The 27,513-nt window shown below is 41.5% G+C and overlaps 1 long non-coding RNA gene across 1 annotated transcript in view; it reads left to right on the plus strand.

Annotated features, from left to right (window-relative positions):
* The first annotated feature begins 560 nt into the window (after positions 1–560).
* The window catches only part of LOC309876265, a 94,376-nt gene continuing 67,423 nt past the window's right edge, over positions 561–27,513 (plus strand). The window contains exons 1-2 of the long non-coding RNA XR_014317139.1: positions 561–1,037; positions 18,708–18,891. This is a non-coding gene — a long non-coding RNA (uncharacterized lncRNA). The remainder of the gene's footprint in view (positions 1,038–18,707; positions 18,892–27,513) is intronic.

Raw genomic sequence — 27,513 nt, forward strand, 5'->3', positions numbered from 1 at the left:
CCTAAATATATTTGGAAGGGTGGAGGGGGGTGGAGGGGGGGGGGGGAAGGGCACTTTTACCCGGCTCTCATCAATGCCTGCTTGAAGAGAGACAGAAATAATTAAAGGGAAAAAAAAATCCCTCCCCTCTCCCCCCCCCCCCCCTCGCCACCCCCCCGCCCGAGCAATCATAATACATTGAAATTGCCCAAAGTCTAGTCAGCTGCAAAAAATAAATGTTTCTGGAGCTGGAGGATCATGTTGCAGAAGCGTGTGACTGCAAGACCTAGATTCCTTTCCCCGCTCCCCCGTCTCTTTCCTTAGGTGCTTTTTAGCATTATTATTTGTTTTGGGAGGGGAAAAATCATCTTCGCTTCAGTCTCTTGCTAGAGGTCCAGACTGCTTACGTCTGAGCGCCCCTTATCATTTCAGTGAATGGCAATTGCAGCCTTGGTGCTGTTATAGCAATGAAGCTACAGACGTCATTGCCTCCTGTTGGACGTGAGATGTGTCCAAGCATCAGCCCCTTTTGCTTAAGAAAAACTCTTTAACTTCCACGCAGCCGACAGGCAGGCTTTTCTAAGATCCTATGGACCCACCACCGTACTGATACAGTGCCGTATTTTTATTTATCTATGCATGCACATGCACACAGGTGTGCGTGTGTACGTGTGTTTGTGTGTATGTGTACGGAGAGACAGAGGGAGAGAAATTAAAGCTGCTGCTGTAGAGCGAGCTCCTCTAAAACATCCTGCTCGTCAGAGTAGCTCTCCGCATCGCTCTGTTAAATACAGCCGGGCGGGAAAGCCATCATCAATCAATTTCGGGTAACAAGGAAGACTTGTTGAACACCTTGTTCTCCAGACCCCGGGAAGATGCTGGGCTGCCGGAGCGTGGACGAGCCGGGATTGTGCCCTGAACTTCACCCGCTTGGCAGCCGCTGTTCCTAAGCCATTTCCCCTCTCCTCCCCTGCCTCCTTGCCTCCCGGACCGGCAGTCTGCTCCTTAAAGTTGATCTGAAGGGGAAAGCAGAGACGAGCTTGTGCATAGTTTGGAGGGTAAGTTGTGTCCTCCCCCCTCCCGCCCCCCCCCCCGCGAAAAATACCCGCTAGCGAGCCTCCAAGTGCGCCAGGAGAGGGGGCAGGTGGCGGGGGGGGGTGCGCTCGGGACCCCCAGGGGACGGCATCTCGCGCCCGGCACCGAAAGGGTTACCGAGGAAGACAGACAGACAGACCGACCGACGGACCGACCGACCTCCTGCGGGGGTGCTGGCCGGGGGCGAGCCCCCCGCAGGTGCCGCAGCCCCCGCCGAGCCGCCCCCGGCCCCGGCCCTCCGCCGCCGGCCCCGGGGAGCCCAGGATCCCCGGCTCCCGCAGCACATGACCCCTGCAGGGAATTTAGCCTCCCTGCACCTGCAGGCTCTTGTCATCCCTCCTCCTCTGCTCCCGGTTTGCTTTTTAATCCTCTCATCCTCCCCACTCCCTCCCCCCCCCCCAATCCATTCAGCTTTTACCTTTTTTTTTTTTTTTCCCCCTTCTTTTTTTTTTTTTTTCCTCCTTCTTTCCCCTTGTCTTTTTTTAACCAGGAGGAATCCCAACAGGGGAAGATAATATCAATCGTCTCCCTCCTTTCTCCCTCCCCCCATTTATATATATGTATTTATATATATATATATATATATATAAAAAAAAAGCACCACCCGCCAACATTTGGAAAAACAACAGAGGACGGTTGCCTCTCCAATTTTCACTCACACACGCTCAGATGAATGAGCAAGGAAGGGGGGGACCTAAACAGCCCCTTTAGACGTGGGGCTGAATTGATGGGATTGTGATTTGTAGGATTTCTCCACTTAGTCCCTGCCTCCTACTTGCTCTCCAGCCACTCCAAAGTCTCTTCCCCTCTCTTTAAGCAGCGATTTCTTTCAATCTCTCTCTCTCTCCCTCCCCGTGTCTCTCTCTCACACTCTCCCTCTCTCTCCACACACACTCATCTCCCCGGAGAGAGAGAGAGGAGAAACTCAACTCCCAAACACCGACCAGATGTCGAAGAAACGCAAAGCCTTGGAGGGCGGCGGAGCCCGGCTCCCCCCCGAGGACCCCAGAGCCCGCTTTGGGGCCGGCGAGGAGCAAGGTAGGGCGGCGGAGGCCTGCAGGTGGCCGGGCGGTGGGCAGCCGGCAGCCCACCGCAGGAGCGCGTCGGCCCAGCTGGCCTCCTGCAGCCCACCGACAGCGGGGTGACTTGGGCGCGTAGGCCAGGCTGCTGCCACGACGGGCTCCACACAGCAGGGCTGGTCCCCCCGTGCCGACGGCGAACTTCTGCCAGGGGAAGGGTTAAGAGGGGCATGGGGATGGAGAGAGGGAAGGGGGCGAGGGTGGGGAGCCGAGGGGGGCTGCGGGTCCACTGGGAGGTCCGGCTGCCTTCCCCGCCGCTGCTCGTCACTGGCGGTGGTGTAGCCACGCTGCCTCATTGATTTGTAGCTCGTGTAAATCTGCTTGCAGGCTGTGCTCGGCTTGGGCAGCCGGTGAGCTGGAGGCACCTGGTACAGGCGTTGTGGTTTCGCGTGGGTCCCGCTTCCTTCGGCGAGCCCCCATCCCTGGTGTGATTTCGGTTGCGTCATGTCGAGGCTTCCAGTGCTGCTCTTGCAGCGCACTTTGCATCCAGCTAAAGTTGGTTTTTCCCCAGCCTTGGTGCTTTGCTGTAATTTTCAAGCTCCAAGTATTTGTGGTGAAAGCTGCTCTGCACTTTTTTGACAAGATAATATCGATGTAGAGGCTGGGTGGTGTAAAATCAGCTATGCACACAAGTGTGAGGGAGGGCGTTCTGCAGCCGAATTTCTCGCTGCTCAGCCAGCCCAGTGGGTTCCCTTCCTTGTGTTTGTTTCGACTAAGTGGGCCCAGATGAACCAAGCTCAGCTACGGTGCTCTGGGGCTGGAGCTGTACTGCAGGGAAGAGACAAAAATACCAGTTGGATTCAGAGCAGTGTTTCAGGCTGTTGCAAATGGCTTTGGAGACCACGATGGGAGGTGGTGGGGGTGCGGTGGGTTCAGGTGGCCCCGAGAGCCAGTCTCTTTGTCTGCTGGGATTCAGAAATACGCAGCTTCTGTCCGGGCAGGTGTAAGCCTGGGCAGACAGCCGGCAGGGATGGAAGGAGTGTGTTCTCCAACATGGAGTCCGGGGCCCTTTTTGTGAAGGACGTGGAGGCTCGTCGTGTCACGAGTCGCCCAGATCATGAAATTCACTCACCACCATGGATGTTTTTGCTTTTTGCAATGAAATGTCTCCAATACAGTGACTGGTGTGCTCTTCTGGTTTTGTTAGGAAGGAGCACTCCTAGTCATTCACCATCTCTTTCAAAAGATATGGCTTTGGGTTTATGTGGTTGTTGGTTTTAAATTGCTTGGCTCTCCCACAAGAAAATAAGATTCATGTCCAGATTTTCTTATCATTTGTCTGCTTAAGACCAATCTTGACATTTGAGGGACATTTTCAGGCACTGTGAATTACTTTATTTGCATGACAGCATTCAATGTTTTTTGCAATGTGGAATTTTGCTGTTACTAACCTGGAAAATCTTACCTCTTTGTCAGCAATAGACGAGGTTAAACACAGGAAGGGCATTCAGCAGAGACCTGAAACTTGGCTATAGATTACGTGTAATTTTAATTTAAATGTATGCCATTAGTGGGTGTAGGAACACCTTACAAATTATTGTGATGCAGTGGTGTGTGTCTGGTTTTCCTTTTTTTTTTCCTTTTTCTTTTTTTTTTTCTTTTCTTTTTTTTTTTTTCTTTTTTTTTTCCTTCCTTTCCTTTTTTTTTTTTTTTTTTTTTTTTTAACTCCACAATAGTATTTCCTATGACACTTCTGGTTATGTAACAAGAAACAGAAAACAAAATATAACTTTAAAATTGGATTTTTTTTTTTTCTTGATTTCAATGTGCACAAAGCAAATGAAATAGAAACCAAAGAAATATTTAATTAAGCATTGATGTGTATACAAAGAGAGAAAATAAGGTATCGTTTTCCTTCTAAGTGGACACAAGGTATTTTGTAAATCAAACTGATTGAAAACCTGCGCTGTACGTAGGAAATCCGGGCTTGTGTAGTCCTTGGCACAGTAAATGGTGAAATTGAAATTAAAATTTAGTTTTATTTCTGAGCTCAGATTTTATTTTTATGAACTTTTCCTCTGTTTATTTTCTGCCTTGTGTTTCACAGGAAGGAATGTGGCTTGTTAATTACATTGTCTGTGGGTACGTAGCTGTAGAAACCATTAGGAGTGTGCCATGTATCACAATGCTGTGGTGAGCGTGTTTCTGTGTGAGCTGGTGGGTGTGAGGCTTTCTGCAGGCGTGAGATGCACAGGTGATTTTTTGGATTAATCTGAAGGATTTCAGAGCAAAGCACCGTGTCCCTGCAGAAGGCTTACTGCCCCTGTAGAGAGGCATGCTTGCTAGTTTGGAGGGAGCGTGTGCAGCCCTTGCCCAGAAGTATGGAAAAGCCATGTAACCACCGGGCTTCAGCATTAAAACGTGTGCGCTGGGAGCAGGGAGGCGGGGAAGGGGAAACGGGCATTAGTAAACGAAGGGAAGAAAAATAGAGAGCTCAGATTTCTGGAGGCTGCCAAATGCTGTGTTCCTGCAGAACTCAGGCGCAGGAGCTCTGCTGTCCTCGGCTAACGAGGTGACTTCTCCCAGCGGCACAAGCGTGAGGGCGGGAGGGCCTGGGCCCCGGTCTGCCATCTCAAGCCTCCGTGTCGCCTGATGAAGCGAGGGCACACGTCGCTAACAAGTCCATTGCTGCTTTTCTGAGGGTCTGCATTTCTGTTTTTAAATCATGAGAGGGCACGTACTCATTCTTAGCTGCTCCAGACTCCGTTGGGTTTGTGGCCAACTGAAGCGTGTGCTTGTGGAGTTTCATTCAGCTCTTGTTTATCCTCCGTTGGCAAAGCTGTGGGTGGACAGACTCTATGTAGGCCATGATATGGATTTTTTTTGAACTTCTCTGGTGTGATTTTGGTTTTACTTTTCTTCAAAGCATTCTGTGAAGGGCTCTGTAATCCATACCATAACCTCGCCTGGTAGAGCAGGGTCTGATACTATGGATGCCACATGTTTCAAGCCTCGCTGTTGTGGAGAGGAGGTAAGGGATGAGAGCCTTCAGCTTCTCGACAGCGAGCGCCAGAACCCATGTGTCTAACCCACGGCACTTTGCTGCATCACCACGTTTAGAGGTGAGCCTCTAAGGCTCATACCTGGAGTCTGTAGAGACACAGTGGCATTTCCATAGAAAGCTCAGATTTTACATGGGCCGAATTGTCTCTTAGAGGTGCCCAATGACTGTGCATGGAGCCTAGGGCAACTGTACTGGTTTACTTGTATCTACCTATTTTGCAGAAACTCTGGCAAAGCTGAGAGGGCCTCCCCAGAGAAACCAGATGTGGTCATTCAGGGTGTTTGTGGCACCTTGTTAGTGACACCCAGCATGGAGAAGGGGATATTCGTCTGTTGAAATGCAGCTCTCTGACCTCCCTTTGTTGTCAGGAAGCAGAACATTTCCAGGGTGCTATTCATCTCTTCCCAAAGTGAAAGTCTATGTTTAGTCAGCAGAATCACATCTGAGAAGTGCTGTTTCTGCCAATTGAATACAAAAGTAGTCCAAACATGTAGCATAGATGTAGGCAACAGTATTTCAGCAGATGACTCCTTCCTTTTTGACCAGTTCTTTCTGGCTTCAGCGCCAGCCGATGGCAAAGATATTTTTCAATTGCATTTGAAGCAGAGGGCTTCCCTTCTGTGATAAGCCCATTGCTCAAAATAGTGGCAAGGGAAGGATCTTATTTTCCGTGAATCCCTGTTTTCTACGAATGTGTTGAAAGCTAGCGTGGAAGATGCAAAAATGGAGGGTGTTGGTTTAAAAACAAACAAAATATGGACACTTCTCAGGACATGACATTGTGCTTAAATTGTTCAGTAATGCTGCTCATCATTATCCAGCAGTTTCTGGGTACAGAATACAGTATTCTGGACATTTTCTTGCAGAGATTTCTGATTATGATGGATTTGATGGATCCAGGGGAGGAAGAAACTCTAAATCCTCATTGGGCTGCTCTTTCTGTTTTTTTTTTTTTTTTTTTTTTTTTTTTTGTTTGTTTTGTTTTGTTTTGTTTGTTTTTTTGGTTTGGTTTGTTTTTTTTTTTTTTTGGATTGTGTATGAAGATAAATAAATGCATTTTTTCCTCCACCTCCCCGGCGGTCCAGTTTTTGAGGGTGCTGAATGGTTTCCATTGTCATAAATATGAGTGATAGTTGAGATACTTCTGCACTTTACAAAACTGTTCTCTAGAGAGGGAACTGTTGCAAAACACTTCCAGAGGCAAAGTTGAACTCCTAGAAACACCTCTGCCCAAGAGTGACTTTTAATACATGATTAATTTCTTTGAATTCAGTGTGACTGGCCACATGCATAGATGTTAATCATGTGCATAAGGAAGTGCTTGCAGGATTTTGAGGGTCTCAGTTATTATTAAGGGTAGCCCTCTGGAGAATCATGTCTATGCAAAGGATACTTCCCTAGTAATTACTACAGGGAGCAGTTAATACTGAACTAGTCTTTGACTAATACTAGATGATCTGTGCGAGTGCTTAATGTTCACATTTGTCTTGAACACATTTGTCTGGTGTGAAGCTATTGATTATTATTAAATCTTAATTTGGGATCATCAGACATAGAAAATTGAGTTCTGACCTTTTTTTCAAAGCTTGCATCGATTTAATGGAAATCAGAGTTGAACCCAAAATTCTGCATTGGAATTCTGCCCCTAACCTCATACTCTGTCATTATCAGTTCAGTTTCAGTCTTTACTCCATTTGTGGTTTTATCACATATGGGGCAATTGGGATTTGAGCTCTGCATGCTCTCGTTCTTCACATTTCTGTGATGCAGGTGGAAAAGCAAAGCGGTTCTTCCCTTGTGAGTGCTATTAGAGGCTTCAGTTTCTCTTGTACTTCCTCCTCTCCATCTTTGGTGTTCTGGTCATTCTTTTTTTTCCACTTAGCTTCTGATCCATGAAACAATCAAGCCCACTGTACCTCTGTATCCCACTCTGGAAGATCTGCCTGCTTGGAGTTAAGAAGTTTAACAAGAGAGGCTTATGCATTTGTGAGGGCATGGGTAAGAGAAGGGACCTATTGGGCAGATTTATTTATTTATTTATTGTGCCAATATTATAATATAAAGGAAAAAAAAAAGTGATAGTTTTGACTTTGTTCAGCAACGTTTGTCACTGGGGGAGGGGGGGAAGGAGCGATGGTAGGGGCACAGAAAAGTAACAACGGTTCTGTAAGGTGTTTTTTTAAAGGGGGGAAAGACCATGCTTTCCAAGATGATTAGCTCAATGGTTACTGATTGTTTCTTGTGTTACATTTTGATTTTTTAATTACTTTGTCCTGCAACAGTCAAGGATTTGCCTTCCAGATGCTGTGGAAGGAAAGATTGGGTCTAACTTTTAGTTTCAGAGGATCAAATGCAACATGCTGAAAGGGAAGACAGCTTCACCAACCCACTTCAAAGTATGTGGAGCTGCAAACGGAATGGTGGAAAGATGTAAAGCTAAGGAAAACTCAGAATGCTTGGGAAGAGACAGAGCATGGACAGGGTACATATGCTGTAAAATAGCTTTGTAAGCACTACTGGGAAAAAAAGTGTCTTCCTCAGGTTGTTGCTGACTTGCTTTCTCATCCACTGTCTCATAAAGGTTGTTGAGGTGCTCTTCTGTTCCCATTTGTTTCAGAAAGGTATGTTAGTGTGTGCAGAGGTACAAATTTATGAGCCTTGTTTGAAGTAAAATAAAAGGCTTACTCTTAAGCATTGTGCTGAGTTGGTGTTTCCATGCAGGAGAGGGCATGTGCAGTACTGCATAGCACAGCTCGGTCTGGAGCTGCTGCTAGCAAGAAGTGAGGTCACTATCTATATTCTAGGGGAAAAAAAGCTATCCTGACCAACATCATGAGGCAGAGCCACAGGGACAGTGCTGATATTTTAAGTACTTGACATAGTCGCTTTGGTTGGAAAGCATGACTTTGGATGAATTACGGACTTGCCCTAGAAATAAATTTATCAGAACATTTTAAAAATAGGGATGACTTTTAAATTATTTGTGGGCATTTGGATATTTCAGCTATGTTGCTCATGTAGCATGTATGGTAATGCTATAAAAATGCCTGGAGTGTCAGAAATTGAAGTTCCAGTGAAAAACAGCTGAGAGGTCTCCTGAGTGTATGAGTGACTTTTGAGAGCGGGACTTTGATTAAATAACCATTTCCCTGGAAAACCATCTCCTGGGTCTTTGTGATGGGACTCCAGTTATGGCTCCATGAAGCTGTAGGATAATTATTGTCGTGATGATGCTGTCTCCCCATTTCCATCTGGCTGCGAGCACAAGATGTTCGTTAATCTGTTCCTCCTGTCCTGGCCGCAGCCCTGAGACAGCGATGCTCCAGTCTACCAGTGAGCAGTGACTCAAGGCAGCAGCTGCTGTTGGACGCAGTCAGGTTGTACAGTTGGCTGAGTCCACGCCTGCTTCTTGCTGTTTGCCTGCCCTAGTCAATGGAGAGGGAGCAACTGTGGAAAAGATCTCCCAGGGAGACATCCCACGGACTGCGCAGGGAGCCTGAGCGGCCTCAGATGCTTCCTCGACTTGTAGTGGTGTTGCCTGGGCAAGAGAGACCCTCGCTGACACAGAGGGAAGGCTCTTAGAATACCTTCTAAAACTAAAGGACAGCCATAAAGGTGGGAGGATCAAAATGAAATGAAATTGAAAACATGTGGCTAATCTTTCAGATGAAGCAAAGTAAAAAGTTAGCAGTTTTTCTTTGATTTCTGGTAGAGTGAAGATCTATATGAGTTTGCCTGCATTTCCCTGACCTTACATTGTATTTTTTGTTTATTTTCCTTAGTTATTCTTCTGTTATTAAAAAAAAAAGAATAAATGAAGCAGCTTCCCTATTCCTGGTCAGCGAAGGAATGTGCGTCTACTACCCTTACTAGTAATGTGCGAGAGGATCCGTGTCCGCCTTCACCTGACAGCACAGTATTGTCAGAGGGCTGCATTTTATGGCTTCATCACCAGCTTGCCATGGTCTTTGAACATATCGCAGGCAGGTGCTTTTCTATAGGAAAGGAGGAGAGCTGCGCACACCCAGTGACATGAAATTGACGATTTATTTTTTAAAAGGCATTGTGTTAATAACATGCAAAAACAGAGGCTGTAATGATCGCTAATAAAGCACTAGTTTATTAATAAAGCTGCTTTGTGTATTCTCCCCATGGCCTTAAATTTTCTGTAGTATTTGGGCACAATCATGTTCTCGGGTTACTAGTGATAATGCAGAAACCTTGGCAACTCATTGAGCAACAGTTGTGGCTTATGCTGGAGGAGGAGAGGAGGGACACTGTCTGGGTTCGATGGGCTTGAATACATTAGGTTTGTGTGTTCATTGCGTCAGTCACAGTGTGATGGCTAATATTGTTGACATTTAAGGTGTGCCCACACATTAGGCAATTGAGCTTGCCTTCCTAAGCTCATTCCGAGTATGTCTGCTAACATGTGGAGTAAGCAACTGTATTTCATGTGTCAAGCCTTCCACACTGTGTTTGAGTCAAGTCAGCTGAGGGTCCATTAGTAATAGATTGATTCTTACATTGTTTTCTGGTTAGTGTTTGGCCCCAACATAAGAGGAGAATTAAAAACTAAAAAACAGTGCCATGAAGATCAGAGGTGGAGGAGTCATACATGACAGCAATATGAAATGCTAATAATGATAAATAAATGAGAGAGGAAACAGAGATAACCCTCAGATTATACTGGGAAATCACTAAAAATGGTGAGTCTTCAAGGGAAAACTTAATTTAGAGATTAAAGCTGAAATACCCACAAAGCTAAGATGTCAGTGTGTATGGAGATGGCAGCCTCTGCATGAGCATGGACTAAATGTCAGAAGTATACTCTCTTCGAGAATAGACCTTTTTATAATCATTTTTACAAAAATTACTAAATCTGTATGTAGCTTTTATGTTAGCATAACCAAGTATTAGGAGTATCTATGTAAGGTAAGCAAATTGACTGTTCTGTTTGTGATCAGGTCAGCTTCCTTGACCATTCCCATGTAAAGTCCTGACTTACATTTCACTTTTTAATCCTTTTTCACCTGCAGTGTCTTTCTGTTATATTTCCTTTAGCTTGATTACTGCCAAGATGGGCTTATGCTGCCTATAGTTATTGTTCAGGCTTTGCAGATCCACTCTGTATATTGTTAATCTCTTTCTAATGTTATGCTTAGTAACTACGGTTTACAAATGAGTAAGAGTGGATGGTAGGTCTCCATTGTAACTGCCCATGCAAGTTCTCCAGCTGTTTTGGGGAAGAAAATTTAATAACCTACAGGTGGTTTTAGCTCTGTGTGACATTGCCAGGAAGGAGACTGGGAGCACTCACACCTAGAGGCTGTTAACAGGCAGTTGAGTAAGTTGCCTTTCTCCTGCTTTTCTGCTTTTATTTTCTATCTCCAGACAATATTTTATGTAAGGATGTGCGAGTGCTCCCAGTCTCTTCCTAGGCCAAATCAAAAAAGGGCTCATCACAGTTTATCTGGGAAGTGGTAACTAACAGGTGAGCATGCCCATAGGACATGAAGTGTCCTCGGCTGTGTGGATGGAGCTGTGGTCAGTTCTCACTGCTCTGCCACTCTCCCTCATTTTAAGGTACGCTTGGCTTCTTGTGAGGTTCAGTAACTTCTTGAAAATGCAAAAAAAATTATACAGGGCAAACTTTGCATTGGATAAATCAAGGTCCTTGCCATTAGTATTTTGGGGATGTTGGTGGATTTTTTATTGTTGCTTTGTTTTGTTTTGTTTATGGTATGTGAAGAACTACAACACTTTCTTGCAATGGGACTTCTGAGTCCAGATGACAGTGCTGTGGCTCAAACAAGGTTTTAAGGCCAATAATGGAAATTACCTTGGGTTTTGGTGATGGTATGTGAAATAGGCTGATTTCTAACATACAGATACCTTGTCTTCAGAAGGTCCTATTCAGACATTCAGCATTGTTGCACCACTAGTTCTTTGGCTTGCATGGCCTCTTAGTGCATGCTATGCTACTTTTTTTTTTTTTTTTTTTTTTTTTTCCCAAACTGTATATGCTTGAATTAGCATGAGGAAGTCTGAAAGTGCTTGGGATTTCAGTGCAGTATCTAAGAACTGCATGCTGAGATTTAGGCAGAGTTGAAGATGCACGTGAGATGCAGGATTTGACTAGATGGGAAACCTACAGCTGGCACAGCAACAGTGGCAGTGTGCAGATGTAAAACTCACAGGAGGACAAATGACCTAGCCACATGCCTTCCTCTGCCACATCTCAGGGAAGAAACCCACTGCCGTTTGTCTGCATAGGTAGACGGAAAACTACAGGTAGTCATCTTCTCTCTGCCCTGTGAAATATGAAATCATGATCTTGTCCAGTGGTAGCCAGTATTTACGAAGAAACCTCAATTACAGTGCAACTAATACTGCACGTGAAGATTTGGCAGGGTTTTTATGAGGATGTGAAGCTGCTAAATCCAAGAAGGGAAAGAGACTGATGCAGTTATACATATACAGATGTATTGTCTGGAATGCTTTTATCAGGTTTTGAAAGGCCAAAGCATCTATATGATCATCTATCTAGGCCTTGGCATCAAATGATGCGGATGGCTTCGGGTATGCAGCTTCTTATAGGGTGATCTTGGCAGGTTCCTTTTATTCTGTAACTACAACCCAGCCTCGGGTGTCAGCGTTCTGGAGATTTTGTGGTCGGACAAAGTGTTCCCACCTTCTTCTTGTATCACTTCCAGGTAAACAGAGATTAATTAGGAACTGGCTATGTCTGGCTGTTTTTTTAAAGGCAGATGTGCAACACTTTTAGCCTTTTTTAATCATTAAAGAATGATAGCAGTCATTTTTGGCTGGGAATCTGCAGAATAAGCACCGCTAATCCTAAAGCATTATGTATTTTTAATTTGGGATTATAATAGACTATGAAGGAGAGAGGAATAAAAATTGTAAAGCTCAACATGAAGGAATATTTATTTTTTTTTCAAGAAAGATTTTGGCAAAATCCCCTGGATCTGCACAGAACCTACAGATTTAAGATGTCTTTGCACAGCCAGAGGCTGAGATCATGGCTGTCTAACTACAGTTGGATATTTTCATATCTGCCAAGTTTAGCCTTAAATAAATAAATGAAAAAAGGTCATGCTTCATGCTTTGTACAAACTCTTGAAATGGTTCTCACTTAATATTCAGGGGGATAGTGACCTCCCTTTGAAGATACTGTCCTCCTGCTCAAAATCCTGCATGGAACCAGGAAAGTAGCTCTTTAAATGAAGCCATGAAATGTCTGAAGGTACTTTCTGGAATCCCTTAAAATGACCCCGGATCAAGAAATGTGCCCTACTTACTGCCATGAGTGCAGTAAAGTCAGTCACTGGAAATCTATTAGTTGTGGGCAATTGCAAGCACGTTACCCAACATTAACCCACAAAAAGGAAAATTAACACAGTTAAGAGCAGTTCTTGCCAGAAAAAAAGATGAACAAATAGGAGCAGAAGCTGAGTGGGAAGCTTCTAGCAGCAGGAGGGGGGGACGGTAGAGATCATCTGTTCAGACGTGCTTTTTTACTTCTCTCCCCCTGCTACTCCCCAGGTATCTCTCTTTCTCTCTCTCTCTTTTTTTTTTTTTTTTTTTTTTAAAAAAAGACACAAATATACTCGATAGCTACTGTGAAATCCATAATAAGGATCAACTATCCAGGAGGCAGTTTTCAAGGACCACTGTGATGAAGGGGGATGTTTTTAGAGTGAGGTCATGTCCAAAGGCAGCTTCAGCTGATGGCAAGCTTGTACTTGAGCACTGAATAAGCACCTTGTCTTGCGTGGTCCCTGCTCCAAGGAGCCTGCAGTCTTGTAAATCTGACACACACGTACAGGGCTGGTTTCTTTAAAATGGCTTGTTTCAGTTTTTGTGTGGTGGTATTTCTTTCAAGTCATTGAGCTCTTCCTTCTATGTCTCCCTCTATTTATGAATCTCTTCTCTGTTTTGGTAATCCAGCAAGCCATTTGTATGCACTTTTCTTTGCCATGAAGAAATACTAAGAAGTCCTGAGCAGACAACCAGGAGGGGACAGAAGGGAAGCAGCAAATGGGACAGACTGTGTTGTGATGGGCCAGCAAAGTAGGCAGGGAGTACAGGCAAGAAAGTTCTGTCTCTGTGCTCCTACCGTCTCCCTTATGTGCCGTTTTCTGGTACTATTTCCATTTTCATCAAAAATGCCTGTCTCTGTGGTACTCAGCTGCATCTGTGCTTTGTGATAACGTTGCTGTTCAAACTGTGGGATGGAAAAGGACATGTAGGTGAGAGGAAAATATCTAAAGCCAAACGCACTGAAGCAGGATTGGGCTCGAATGTTTTTCTTCAGAGCTTCTAAGTCAAAAAAGCTCAGAAAAAAGTCTTTTGCCATGTTTTGTGTTCATAGTCATGGCAAACCACCTAATATCTTAGACGGCCTTTGGTGACCTTTGCTGCAATTGCCTCTGTTTGCAAACACACACATAGACTGTTCAAGTCTGTGTAGGTATGTCATAACTCAGCCTGAATGGTACTAGTTAGTTTATACAAACTCAGCTGGGACATAGATCTTGGCCCATCCTGGTATGGTAAGGTGGTCCTTTGCACTATATTGGTGTTTGAGGGTGACTCTGTTTCATTGACTTTAATAACCTGTCTCTTTTTACTAAAAGCAAAAGTCAGTTTATTTATTTATTTCTGAAAGTAGTTGTATTAAGCATACAGAACATCTTGTTTGATCATTATTTCTTCTTTTATTGCTTGAATGTACTCTTCTTTAAGATAAACTCAAAATGTTCATCCTTTATTCTGCTGTGAAAAGTCTCATTAAAAAAAAAAAAAAAAAAAAGGAAAGAAAAGAAAAAAATCATTCATCTTCAGTAATTGAAGCACCTCGTTGGGGTATTTAGAGAGACCTTGTGTTGATAGTGAGGGAGTACTGTTTTAGGATGTTTGGGGCTGTTTGTTTGCTTGCTGCTGCCCAGTAAATCTAGTGGAGGGAGAACAAATCCACATGGTGATGATTTACTGTATTTTTTTTAGCATCAAGCAGGGGAACTGACCACAGATAAGGGGCTTGGTTAAGTACTACTGAGGAGGACACAGATAAGACTCTAGGAGTAGCACACGTTTAATATAGAGGTGTTTTTTTTTTTTTTTTTTCTAATATCTCTGTTTGGAGATCTATTGGTTGTTGTGGTGGGTAAAATTTGTGTGTGTGTTTCAGTATGACTCTTGAAACACAAGTTTAAATTGCTTCCTCACAATAAAGACACAATATATGTTTCTAGACAGATTTATTGAGTATGGAAATGCTGGAAAGTTTCCAAACAGGGAATGCTGTGACTTCATTGCACCCTTCACCATATTTCTGGTGTTTGATCTTGGATCCTCCCTTTTTATTTTTTTTGTCTCTAAAATGACTCTTCACGTTCTGTGGCAGGACACTGGCTGTGCTTTCCTTCTCTCCAATTGCTTATGCCTAAATTAGGAAACCTAAATTAGTGCTGTGATAAAGTAGTACAATGTGGTGATTTTTCTTAACCATTTCTTCCATCCTTCAGATGTCTCTGGAGTACCACATGGTACACAAAGTTTCATTTTAAATGAGTGCTGGGCTGGAATATATAAATTCTGTAACTACTTGGATGTCACTTGGAGGAAAAATCATGTTAAGGACATCACTGGAAACTGCTGGCACAGCTCTACTTTTCAGTAACTTTCAGTATTCTTAACTTTTCACATTTTATTAGAAAATAATAAGGGACATTAAGTAACTTCTTATCTACTTCAGATACTTGCATAAAAGTGAATGCTATGCTGGTGTTGTTAGAAATGGTGTTCAACTGTGCAGCTGTTGTACTGAGAGTTATTAGAGATGGATTCAGTCTGGAGCATGGCATTTGTAAAACTCCAGAAGTTAAAACTAAATCCTTGCATGTTTTTGTAGTTTGATATAACAAAATGCCTACACTTTTCTTTTTTTTTTTCTTTTTTTTTTTTGTAATTAGCTTTTTGTTTCTTTTATTTACATGTCAGATTTTGTCTCAGAAGTCTCTGCTTACTTTTATTTAAATGATGACCAGATGTAGTGAGTCTTATGCTACCGTGACCAGCCCCTCAGCTGAGGTCAGAAGCTATTAACTTCTTCAGCTGTTTCATCAGCTGGGTGAGATTGGTACCAGCAGATGTTCTCTCACAATTTGCTAAGCATTGAAGAGTACAAAGATAACCAGGCAGTGCTGAACTAAACCCAAATATCTTTTTGTGCTGGCTACAGGTTGTCATAATTACACCTATCTTTGCTCATCTTGTTTTCTCTTGTCTTTTCTCCTCTTTCTAAATCTAGCCCGATTTGCTCACAATTTGCTTTCTAGATGAATGACCACCATCTTGTCAGATTTGGGACTTGGTAAGAAGCAGGGTTAGGAACTGAAGAAGGAAGAAGAGATGACTTGTGATGTCATCTTTATCTAATTCTGCAAACCTAATTATCATATCCACATAGTGGTGTGTTGCATTTGGACATTTGTATTTTAAAATAACTTAAACTCAGGAGTTTTTCTGTCAGGTAGCAGAAAATGAGAAACACCTGCTCAAAAAAGTCAATTGAATTATCCAGGTGGAGCAGATGATGCTTAGTAAGAGTTGAAGGATGTTCTGAAAGGATGTTGGAAATGATTACAAGAGTGGAGTGAGTTTATATACGTATAGTAATAAGATAGTTTATGATTTGCTGCACTTGTTAAGTCTTAGCTCTCTCTGTGAAATGGCTGCTTTTGCCTTTCTTTCTCTTGTTTCAGAATTTGTCAGCTTGACTGATGGTATTGGTTAACTGCAGGACAGAACTCATCCAACTACCAGAACAGATACTTTGAGTAGTAGGTGTTTGTAGAAATATGCAATAATTTTATTTCTTACTTTGTTTTTTTCTTCTTAAAGAAGATGATAAAGATGAAAAGGAGCCTCAGGGCCGACCTTATTGCTTTTTATAGGTACCTAAAAGGAGGCTGTAGTGAGTTGCGGGTTGGTCTATTCTCCCACGTGCCTGGTGACAGGATGAGGGGGAACGGGCTAAAGTTGTGCCAGGGGACATTTAGGTTGGATATTAGGAAGAACTTCTCTACTGAGAGGGTTGTGGGGCATTGGAATGGGCTGCCCAGGGAAGTGGTGGAGTCATCATCCCTGGAGGTCTTTAAAAGATGTTTAGATGTTGAACTTAGTGATATGGTTTAGTGGAAGACTTGTTAGTGTTAGGTCAGAGGTTAGACTTGATGATCTTGAGGTCTCTTCCAACCTAGACAATTCTGTGATTCTGTGATTTCTGCTAGCCTACAAGAACTGATTTTAAGTTGGTAATTCATCATATATTGATATACAGCCTTGTTTTCCAAATCATGAGTTAAGTGCAATACTTTGAATTGGAGCATATGTAGTAATAGAATTTTACTTCTGAAATTACTGTTGTTCTTTTTGACATGGCACAGAATATAGTACATGATGTTAAGTCACATCCTTACTTAGTGACAGCCATCAAAGTTAGAGGTATTCCATTGGCCAGAACAATTGGGTTCTACGTAACTGCACTAGAGCACCAGTTTGATACTGCTTGGGAAAACAAGATTGGGATGAACATTCATCCACCATTCATCCAAGGGTCTCACCCTTGCATGAGGTGGTGAGGGGCCTACTATGAATATTCTTGGTGTGTTGGTTAAGGTGATTGAGTTGGCTGTGGCATGAGATTCTAAGCAACGCTATGTGAAAAAATATTCATTTTGAATACACTGCTTAATAACTGTTTGTTGAACATTTTATTTATTTATTTTGTAGTAAACTTGTACAGCATTTGAATATTGTCACTGTTTTTCCATGGAAATTTCACATTTCAAACACCTTGTATGTGTTGTGAGAGTCCTTTCCCTGCAGAAGGCAAATTACTGGATTATCCTTATTGTGAGTGGGCTTCTTTCTTTAGCAGCAGTTGCAAACAGGCATGTTTTCTATTTTGGCAGTTTCATCTTCGTGTTATTCTGGAAGTCAGTCGTGTTTTTTTTTTTTTGTTTGTTTTTTTTTTGTTTTTTTTTTTTTTTGCTTCCAGTACTGGATCATTTATTTTATGGTAGCTTAAACAGATGTTTTATATCATGGCTACTGACTTCTCTTACTTCTTGCCTAAGTGACAGACAGTTAGTATAAACAACCCCTTCCTCTGTGGAAAGTCCTCTGGATCACCATGAGATGAGAGAAAGGGAGATGTGGTGTTTTATTATTATTATTATTATTATTATTAATATGGACATGTGAGGCATGCCTTCTGTTGTGTGTACTGGAACTATCTGCTGAAGAAGCACCATCGCTAATGGTAGTTCCCTTAAGAGACAAGATGGTCTCTTAAGGGTTTTTGTTCCTTTCATGGTTTCAGGTGTAAGTAGATTTTGAAGAGGTAGATTCTGCCTGCAGTTGTTGTCAGGACATTGTCAGGACAGCATTGGAAAAGAGAAGATTAGATGCTTCTCAACTTATGTTATTTAGGTTTTTCTTGTATCCTAAGAAGAGACAAAATACAGTCTCTCCTGAGAAATGTTACTTGCCATTTCTTGGCAACTTCACTGGATGTCCAAGTGGTTGGTAGGAGGTCCAGCTTTTCTGGTGTTCCAACACTATGGAATAATGCTTCTTTCATCTGTTGCTTACAGTCCTCATGGCATTTATTTCACTGAGAGTTTTAATAGTCCTTCTTACTTGCACAGGTTTTCTCCATGTGGTGTCTGTGCCCTAGTAGAAACTAACAGTTAGGTGAGATGTGCTGCCTGGTGTGAATTATAAAGGAAATGTGATGTCGTGGAAAAAATATGATCCCCAATTTTACTGAGGTCAGGATGTCACAGAGCAGACACGTTTCTGTTTTCTGTCCTGGAGTCTGCTCATATCACTGCATATGTGTACTCATACCTCTTGCAATATGTATTGAAGACAGGTGGTCATTTCTAGGGGCTTTGCTTTCAACAACGTCTGATATACAGAGGTCATCTTGTACACTTCTTCAGTTTTGTCTTGCCACAAAACTTGTTTTGCAGAAATGTGTAAGGGTGGCTTGCTAGTCCTGCTGGAAAAGTATGGTTCATAGGCTGTTGAATGACAACTTCCCCTGTGGGTAGTTTTTCTTTTGTGTAAAATGTGTTTGCCTGAAGAGATTCCCAACTTTGGCACCATCTCCTAAAAGTGGAAAGTGGATTCCTTTCCCCCATCTTCTTGGGACCCCACACCCTTTGCTGTAAGTCACAGCCTTGGTAGATGCCATCATGCCAAGTGCTGTACCGATACAGGTCTCATAACAGTTCTTTCTTCAAAGAGTTTGCAAGGTGAAAACAAACAAACCCTGGCAATAATGTGAATGTTTAAGTAAAACAAGGTTCTGGATGGATGCAGGCCCCTCTTAAACTGTGCAGTTTGTTCCACCCTGTGCTAAGCAGAAACCCCACGGCTTAGTCCTGAGTTTGGAGACTTCTCAGTATTTGAGATGCTGAGGTTTGTGTCTCTGTTTATGCTTCTGTCCCCAGGTATGAATTTGCACCAGTTCTTCAGGACTAGCGTAAGCTCCCGTGTGGCAGTATCACCACCAGTATGATGAGCAGTATCTCCGGTACAAAGTGCAGATGTGAACTTCTGTTCTGCATCTGGGGAGAGAAAGAGAAGCCGTTTAAAGTGACATTTAAGCTGGAGAGGTCTTTCATAAACATCTTTGTGAGTAATAGCAACCTTCTGCACTGGTTGGGGGGGCTGTACTAGAGCTTTCCCTGAAATGCACAAAGTACTTAAGCCTGGCTTTTGATCCCATTCCTCCAACATCCAGCACGCTGCCTTCGGCTGGACTTTTGAGGGCCCTATCAACACAGAGGTCTTTCTCCTTAATTCAGTGTTTTGGATGGCCTGTCTTTTACGTACTTGATCCAGAGCTTTTAGGCCTTTCTTACATTATTCTCTCCTTAGGCTGCATTTTGAAGTGCTTGCCCCAAATGTTAAAATTGTCCTTTCTTCCTTTTTTTATCTATGAAATGAAAGTATATTCAGTTGAAGTTTTGAGGTTTAGGTCTTTTCTGTTCCTCGTGTGATTACTAAATTTTTATTTTTTTATAGATTCTTTCTTTCTGCTCACTTACCCAAGCATCCAGTTAAAGAATAGGGTGAACTTATTTACTGAGAGGGAAACCTGTGGTGCCTACTGATCTCAGTGGCTAGCTTTTGGCATGTTGCACGCTACAAAGCATCTTTTGGTCCCTGCTCTGCTGTGCACAGCACTGGATTGATCAAGACCTGACTGCTGGCAAGGGCAGTGGTATAGCTCCTTCTTCTACACGGCATGTGGCGGTGAAAGGGAAAGAGAGTGGAAAACTGGTTAATGTTAGGTAGGGAGTAGCTGAAAGAATGGTCTGCTTGTGAGGAGTGTATTGCTAGAAAGGCTGATTGGGGTGCCTGGGGCTGAGATGGGGCATATTTGGCTGGCTTGGGGTGGGAGATTAAATAGTGACAGATGGTTCACATGGTTTTCTAATGCAGGAGAAGGTATGAAGCACGTCTGTGTTTGTGAGAGAGAGTGCCAGAGCTCAGAGGATTGATTACGTGTGAGAAGCTTAACATGTGAGCACAGTGTTTGTGTGCAAGCATGCAGAGGCAAGAGTGTTTGTGTCAAAGGATGTGTGTGTGAGAACTTGTCTAGCTCTGTGTGCATGTGTGTGCAGAAGGGGGATTCTTATATTGTAGGAAGAGAGGACCAGAACATATTTGTGTAGGCTGGTAAGTTTTGTTGTGCTTTTTTTTTTTTTTGTAAAAAAAAAAAAAAAAAAAAAAAAAAAAAGTAGCTTCCCTCACTGTAAAACTATAAATGCTGCAAAGATGTATTTCCCTGCTGAAATGGTCTTTCCTGCAAATATTGTAAGTTCTTGAAACATCATTATTTTTAATAAAGCATTCTGTCAGAAGACATAAATGTTTCTCTTCTGATATTTTGAAGTATGATGAAGCCAAGTTTCGCAGTACATACCTAAGTCATAACATATAGAAGGCACTTAATTTGTGGACCATTACAACATACTTTGGGTCATGTTATGGCCAAAAGCTGTGACTTAATTTACCCAACAGAAGTATTGTAGTCACATTGAAATGCACTTCCTGTACTCTTACTGGTTTTTATGGGCTATTTTTTTTACAATAAGAAAACAGTCAAGTCTGTACATTTATTGTGCAATGATGAACAAGAATCTGATATTGCTGACAATCTGTCAGAAAATTTTGGTTCTATCTAGAGTTTTCCAGTCATGTTATAAAGTATAGCAGCATGTAGTAGCATTTCACTTAGCTAGATTACTTGGACAAACTGATATGCCATAAAAATAATTGTGGAACATGGTCTTGATGGTACCAAAGCTTTACGACTTCCTCACAGCAGTGTTGTTCAAGCAGGATACTTTAGAAAAGCAAAAGCAATTAAAGAACATTCAGACAAATTAAGAGTACAGAGTACATCTTGTCAAAATCAGTTTGATGTTATTCTCTCTTTGCTGTAGTCTTTCTTGTGTGTTTTACCATCCTTTTCAGATCTGAGGTGTTCTTTCTCTTAATTCATGATCAGCACCTTAGACTCGTTCTGAGAAATATATGCAGTCCTCCAGTCCCTAACTTCTTCTAGGTATAATACAACATCTCTTCAGAGGTTGTTCTGCTTTTGTGTGTGTGTGTGGGGGGGGGGGTGTTTGTTTGCTTTAATTATAGGTCAGCCTTTGCATTTGCTCCTCTATAATTCTAATTGACTAAAACAAAAAATCTATGAAAAATTAAAGCTCCATCCGAAGATTCTAGTTGCAGAGATTAATCTAGGAGCAGTTGGTTGGGAGTAGGAAACTGAACATATTTTAAGGATGGCCTCACTTTGGCTCTTAGCATAGTGAACACATTGTAAACTTTTTTTATTCTAATACATATAAAAATAGTGTGCCAAGAACAGCCAGAGAGAGAGGTGTTGAGCATAAAGTTAGGCTATTCTTTTTTTAACTTATTAGATAGTCTGACACGTTACTGTTATGTATTCTGCTGCAGTCATACTGCTCCCCCATCAGCTTTATCCTGCTAAGCAGGGAAAACCGTGCAGCGGGAAGCTTTCAAGCCAGAACTGGGTACTATGAGAAGTCACCTGGGGAATCCACAAACAGCACTGCCATTCCTGTCAGTGCCACAGCAGTGCCCTTGTGTGCTGCTGAGAGCAGTTGGCTCCCCAAAAAGTTGTAGTTGAGACAGGGAGCCTTGACTCCTCAGGGACAAAAGAGTTGGTGTTGGACAGCTGATAGAACTGCAGTCTTGAGAAGTCTCAGATGCTCCCAAAGAACAGTCGAGAAATTCCTCTGTGGGTAAACAGGATGATGGGGGCAGTTCCTGACACCTGTCAGCAAAGGATTGATCTCTACTCCAGAGTGGAAAGATTGCTCCTGCCTGGTTTGAGTAAATATTCTCATTGTTCACATTTAGCAATTTTGATTGACACTAAACTCATGATGACCTCAGTGCAACTGCATGGGAAATAAGTTTCTTGAGTTGGTTTGCATTGGTGGGAGAGGGAGGGAGGAAAAGACGGATTAAAGACATAATTGCTGCCTTTGGTGCTATTACATGGCAATGAGTTCCTGAAGATATTCCTTCCTTAAAAACTAAACCTTTACTAAAATATTTCTTCCTTTTGTTTTGTCCTATCACATCACTCTTGCATTGGGAACAAAATTGATTAGTTGCGAGTGCTTGGGATTGCCTGGTTTGTTGGGGCATTCATTTGCACTATTTCCTTATAGATCTACCACAACACCCCACTGAAACTTCTGTCTCCAGAATCCTATTTCTAAAAGGGGGATGGGAGATTCACTGCTGTCTTCTTTTCTCCCCCAAGCTTTAACCATTGCTTTCCCTCTCCCTTTTATCTTCATGTTGGCAGAGGCATAGCACCTTGCTTCTTGACAGAAGGTGCAGATGATCAGGGTTGGCAATTACAGATTCAATGGATATATGTGGGTGGGTGGGTGCAGTGACTTATTTATTTATTTAGGGGGAAGGATGCATTTGCTTATTTGTTTAAGTCTTAGATCAATTATTGGCTTCCTTTCTGTTTTAAGAATTAACTTGCCTTAGTGAACCCTTATCAAAGTCTGCAATAGGACCAAGCCCATGTTTGGAACTTCCCTCTTGTGTTGAGTTTTATGTCACCACAGAAAGTAGCCCTATATGGACAAAAAAGCATTTATATCCTAGTTGGAAGCATGTCAGTGTAGCATAATATCCATTTTAATTGCTGGAAACTGGAAGGATTGCTCAGATTACAACTGGTTTCCAAATTTATTATCTTCCATTTTTAACTGTGAAATGAAGGAAATTCATCTTGCTTATTGCTGTCGAAACTGACTTGGTGTTAGCAAACTCTCTCATAGTAACTGGCTTTTTTTGCCTCCTCAGACTCAAGAGGTGCAACATCCAAAGCAAAATGGAAGTGAATTTCTTTTTTCATTTCTTTTATTTAACTCTGGTTGGTGCTGAGTCTGTGTTGGTATCTTAAACAAATCAACAAACAAAACTCATTTGGAAGGCTAAATCAAACTGCTTTTTGTGAGAAGCAAAGTGGAAATGGTGTAAATTTATCAAAATGTTGATTGTCAATAATGTTTCTACAAGCCCACTGAATTTAGTGGACAACTCTTACTGACTTCTTCAGCGGACTTTGAATCAGACCCTGCGTGCTTGTTTTAAAATATTTGATGCAGCACATGTATATTGCAGAAAACACTGTTAAAATGTAGGAAGGGTGGAAGCAGCTGAAACATGCTGTAATCCTCGCCAATTGTCTTGGGGGAAAAAAAAGAGGAATATCTAATGAAATATTACACTGTTCAACTGTACACATCCTGTTCCTATTAAAGCTTGCTTATAAACATTTCAGAACTATTTCATATAGCTTATGGAATTCATACCATTTTACATATACCAGTGCTACAACCTGTCTTCAGGGTTTTCGATTCCGCTGTGTCTGTTACTATGAAAAGGAGCTTTGTCAGGTGCTGGCTTCTGTTAGAGAATTCATAGCTTGTGGTAATCTGACTTGTTTTACTGTTAGAAAGTACATAAATTTCTATTTTGTAAGTTTTTAAGAGTGACTTTATAAAAACAGAAGTCTAGAGCTTTTATCCCTGTTACTCTGGGATTCTGTGCTGCAGCATCATGCTCTTTTACATATCTGAACACAGGCCAAAATGCTGGAGTAGTTTCTGCAAAGTTTGGGTGGAGGGTTAGGGCCTGGGTCTGAAAATCACCAAAGCTTTTGCTGAATGGCTCAGTCTCTTCATTTTACTCTTGAGCCTTTGCTTTCTGTATGCATCCAGTGGTTTATTATTTATGTGTCAGTGGTGCTTAAAAGCTGCATTCATGAACTGAGATGTCAATATGCCTTTGGACTTCATACAGATTGAAAAGATTGGTTTTGACCTGGGTTTTGAAAATCTGGTGGTACTTTTTCTCTCTTTTTTTTTTTTTTTTTTTTTTTTTTGACTCAGAGTAATTTTTTATATTCTGAAATGCTTGCCTGAATTGCAGGTTGTCTTTCTGTCTGTGTGTTTTTTGATAAATGGCAGTTTTATTTACTTAACTATTGCTGAGTATTGTTATCTATTTTTAATGTCTGTTAAACGAACTTTTCATCATTTTACTGTTCCAAACCTTGAGAAAACAAATGTTGGACTTTTTTTTTCTCCCCCCCCCCCCCCCCCACACACACACCCCCACAATCAGGACTAGTAAAATTTGCTGAAGTGAAATGATGATGACTTTGTTATAGCGCAAAATTGCCCCATTTAGAGAGCAAGTACTGGGATCTTGCTAACGTTTAACCACTAGAAGTTGTAAGGAAGCCCTAAAGTGGGTTTTCTATTCATCTGTGAGATTACAGTGGAAAAAGTTTTGGATAGCTAAGCCAGGCAAAAGGAAATTTTATATAAGCCTCTTCTCTTTCTCTTTCATAATTATGGCTTTTTTTCCCCCCTTCTATTTGAGGGAAACGGGGACTTCTCATAACATAACATAATACGTGATGATTTTAACTGTAGTTACAATGAATCAATTAGAGCTTTCAAAACTTCAGTCATGCAAAATAGGATGGCATTTCAGGGTAAGACAGAGAATATAATAAAGCACAAGAGCTGTCAACACAAAGTACTAGAAAAAATACAGGAAAAAATATTTTCCCAGAATACAGGATTAAATCTGACTGAACATGCTTGAGGATATTCACAAGACTACAACTCATTCAAAATTCTAAGAGCCTTCCCCTGTAGTTTTTGATTTGGCCTTGTTATAGGAAAAGCATGGGCAAACTTCTTTTAAAACCAGATGTGTTATGCACATTCTCACATACGAAACAATATTTCATAGTTCCTTGCTCAAAAGAAAAATAAGATCTGACAGTATTGGGTATGTGTCAATATAGAAGTCTAAATGCTCTAAAATAAAGCCCAGACTCTTAAATCTTTTTGTTCATACTGAGTAATTTCCTATTTTACAATTAGCCAACAGAACTCCTCTGGAGCAGAGACTGGTGCTTACTGAGAATAAACGTGTGTCTTGGTCATTGTTAATTGTAAAAGAATAAAGTTTTCATATTTGCATAGCTGAAATGTTAAATGTTCCAAGGGTGAAAGAGCAGTCAACTGTAAAATCTTATTTTTGGTGGTTTTGTCATAGACTTCTATAGAATCTGCTTGTCCTTAGTTGCTATTGACCTTTTTGAACGTTCTCTCCAACTGCAGTGTTCCATGGTTATGCTCTAATTTTGGGTCGTTCTTTGTGGCCAGGGAACTTCCTCTCCTCTGTGGGATGTACCAAACAGCTGGATGCTGGATATCCAATTAATGAAAGGGAAAATGGCTTTGGGAGAATCTCCTCTGGAACGTGGAGAAGGGAACTTTTTAGTATGTATAGGAAAGATGACATTTCCTTTAGGAAAAAGTTATGCTGAATTTATTAGACAAGTAACCAATACAGTTCTATAGACCTTCTTTGATGACATTAATTATTCAGTAGAAAATAATGTTATTTTATGGGTTTTCTTTTAAAATTAACCTAGAATGTTTTACAGTGAGGATAATGTTCTGTATAAACTTTCAGGTCTTTACCCCATAAGGGTTGTTATGGTTCTTTCAAAATGTCCTTCAAACTTTCCATTATAAATACCTTCAATTTCCCTCTGGGTTTGTTCTGGCAAAACTGAAGTCCATTTAACTTCTTACTTTTTTAATAAGGTTAATAGCTAATTCAGAAGCGCTGGCAGCCTGTTGGATAGGGAGCGAATTATGTTCTTTTGTGTCCTGCAGTAAGTTGTTTGGAAAAGAGGAGTGCTGGACAAAGCTGGACACATCTTGCAGAACCTTGCTGCAGTTACCTGTTTGAATGTAAAACCCACTTGTGAACAGGTTTCAAATTTGGCTCTCTTAACTCTGCTGCCTTAATCGTTAATTCTGACCCGAATTTCCACCATATGTGGCAAAATACACACATGCATGCATAGGGTTGCTATTAACTAGGATTTAGCTGCTTCCCCATAAGCATTCATGGGAGTGCATTTTCTCAAATAAATATCTTATTTTGCTGTGGTAGATCTGAAATGAAGGGTGCACTGTTGTAATTTATGCTTTTGTTATGCTATGTGGAGTGGAGTTCTTTATGTTTGGAGTAAAAATTCAGAATCAATTTTAAGCTGGGGCATGTAAGCCCACCCATTGCTGGGGAATATATGAGTTGAAACCTTTGAGAAGGTAATGGGAAAGATATGACTGAAAATGGAACATTTCTAATGAATGTTTGAACCTATGAAGTGTCCCTATGTGTTTATTGGTTGACAGCTATAATATGTAGACTTGCTTTAGTAAATTCAAGAATATTGTTTTCTTGAGAATTTTGTTGCAAAGTACACATTGAAAGGTTTGTATCTATAGATTTTAAAAGAAAGTCATAGTTAAATATAGAACTACCATGTGTGTTAAAACTCCTTTTCCTTAATAGGAGTTCTTACTGTGCCTCCTGGGTTCTCAAATACCTGGAATTAAAATCTTGTGGTACAATATAAACGTGTGTTCGTGCATCTATATAACTGACTAGTAATGGGTCTGTACATGGCTACAGATGTGCCATGCATCAAAAGTACATTAGTGTCTTTTGAGAATTAATTCTGTACTATATATGTTAACATTTATTTTGCATTTCTGTACACTATAAAGTACTTCTACTCCAGCAGAAAAACCTTCAGAACACAAAAATGAGTATGTGAAAGCTGTGCCATTTTCTGTCTTTATTGGTTGGTCTGATAACTGCTCTCCCTATAAACTGTTTATATCCTGTTTATATACCACCGATACAGTATCCTAGTTGTTACAGTGATCATGGAGGTATCTTACAAAGCATCCATCTAAAAATCCACTATTTTTCACTGCATGTGGTTACTGCAAAATGTCTAGCTGTATTTGTTGTCCTCTTCTTTTCCATTGTATACTCTGAATCTCAGCATATTACAGTCCTGTAAAAGTCAAAAGGTGTAGAGGAATTAGTTGTCTATTGGAATGGAATGTTGCTTTGGGTATTAAAAAAATAAATTAATTAATTAGATGTGTTTTGCTTTTTTCCAAGACCACAAATATTTGTTTATCTGTATACTTTGTTCTGAGGAAATGTTTACCTTCACTGTCACAGAGCATGACTTCTTACTGCCTCTGGTAAGTTTTCAATATTAAAGAGGGGAAAATTAACTCTTACTTATGTATTGATGTTTATCTCAGTTGAAGATCTCAGCTCAAAAAAGCTTTTTTGGGGTATGGGTTCAGGGTCAGTACAAGGAAGCCTACTCAGAAAAATACAGCTTTCACATCTGACTCACTTTATGGGCTGGCTAAAGAGACTTATCTTCCTGTTGTCTTTGGAAAACTAGGGCATGATATGCTCATCCTGGTTTCTGTTGCCTTTACAAAGGAAGGGCATGGCTAACAGGGAAGTTCGGCCCTTCTACTGCTTGCCGTTTCTGCTAATGGAATCCCTTGATGAAGGTGTGAGTTAAAGTAGTCTCGCAACTGTCTTCAAGTTATCCAGAAAATGGAACTCTAGATGTGAATGCTTGACAGTGCTGTAAATGTTACTATAGACTGAAGGTGTCTGGGGAAGTTTCCTAGTGAAAGATGTAGGTTGCTATGGCCTCTTAACCATGAAAAGCAATAAGGCTGGGTTTCTACACTTGCTGTTGGGAGTTGAGTGTCTAAGTTACATTTTCAACATGTAAGTGCTTTTCAAAGGTTTCAA

Source organism: Aythya marila, assembly GCF_965140915.1.
Source record: "Aythya marila genome assembly, chromosome: 3".
Lineage (NCBI taxonomy): Eukaryota > Metazoa > Chordata > Aves > Anseriformes > Anatidae > Aythya > Aythya marila.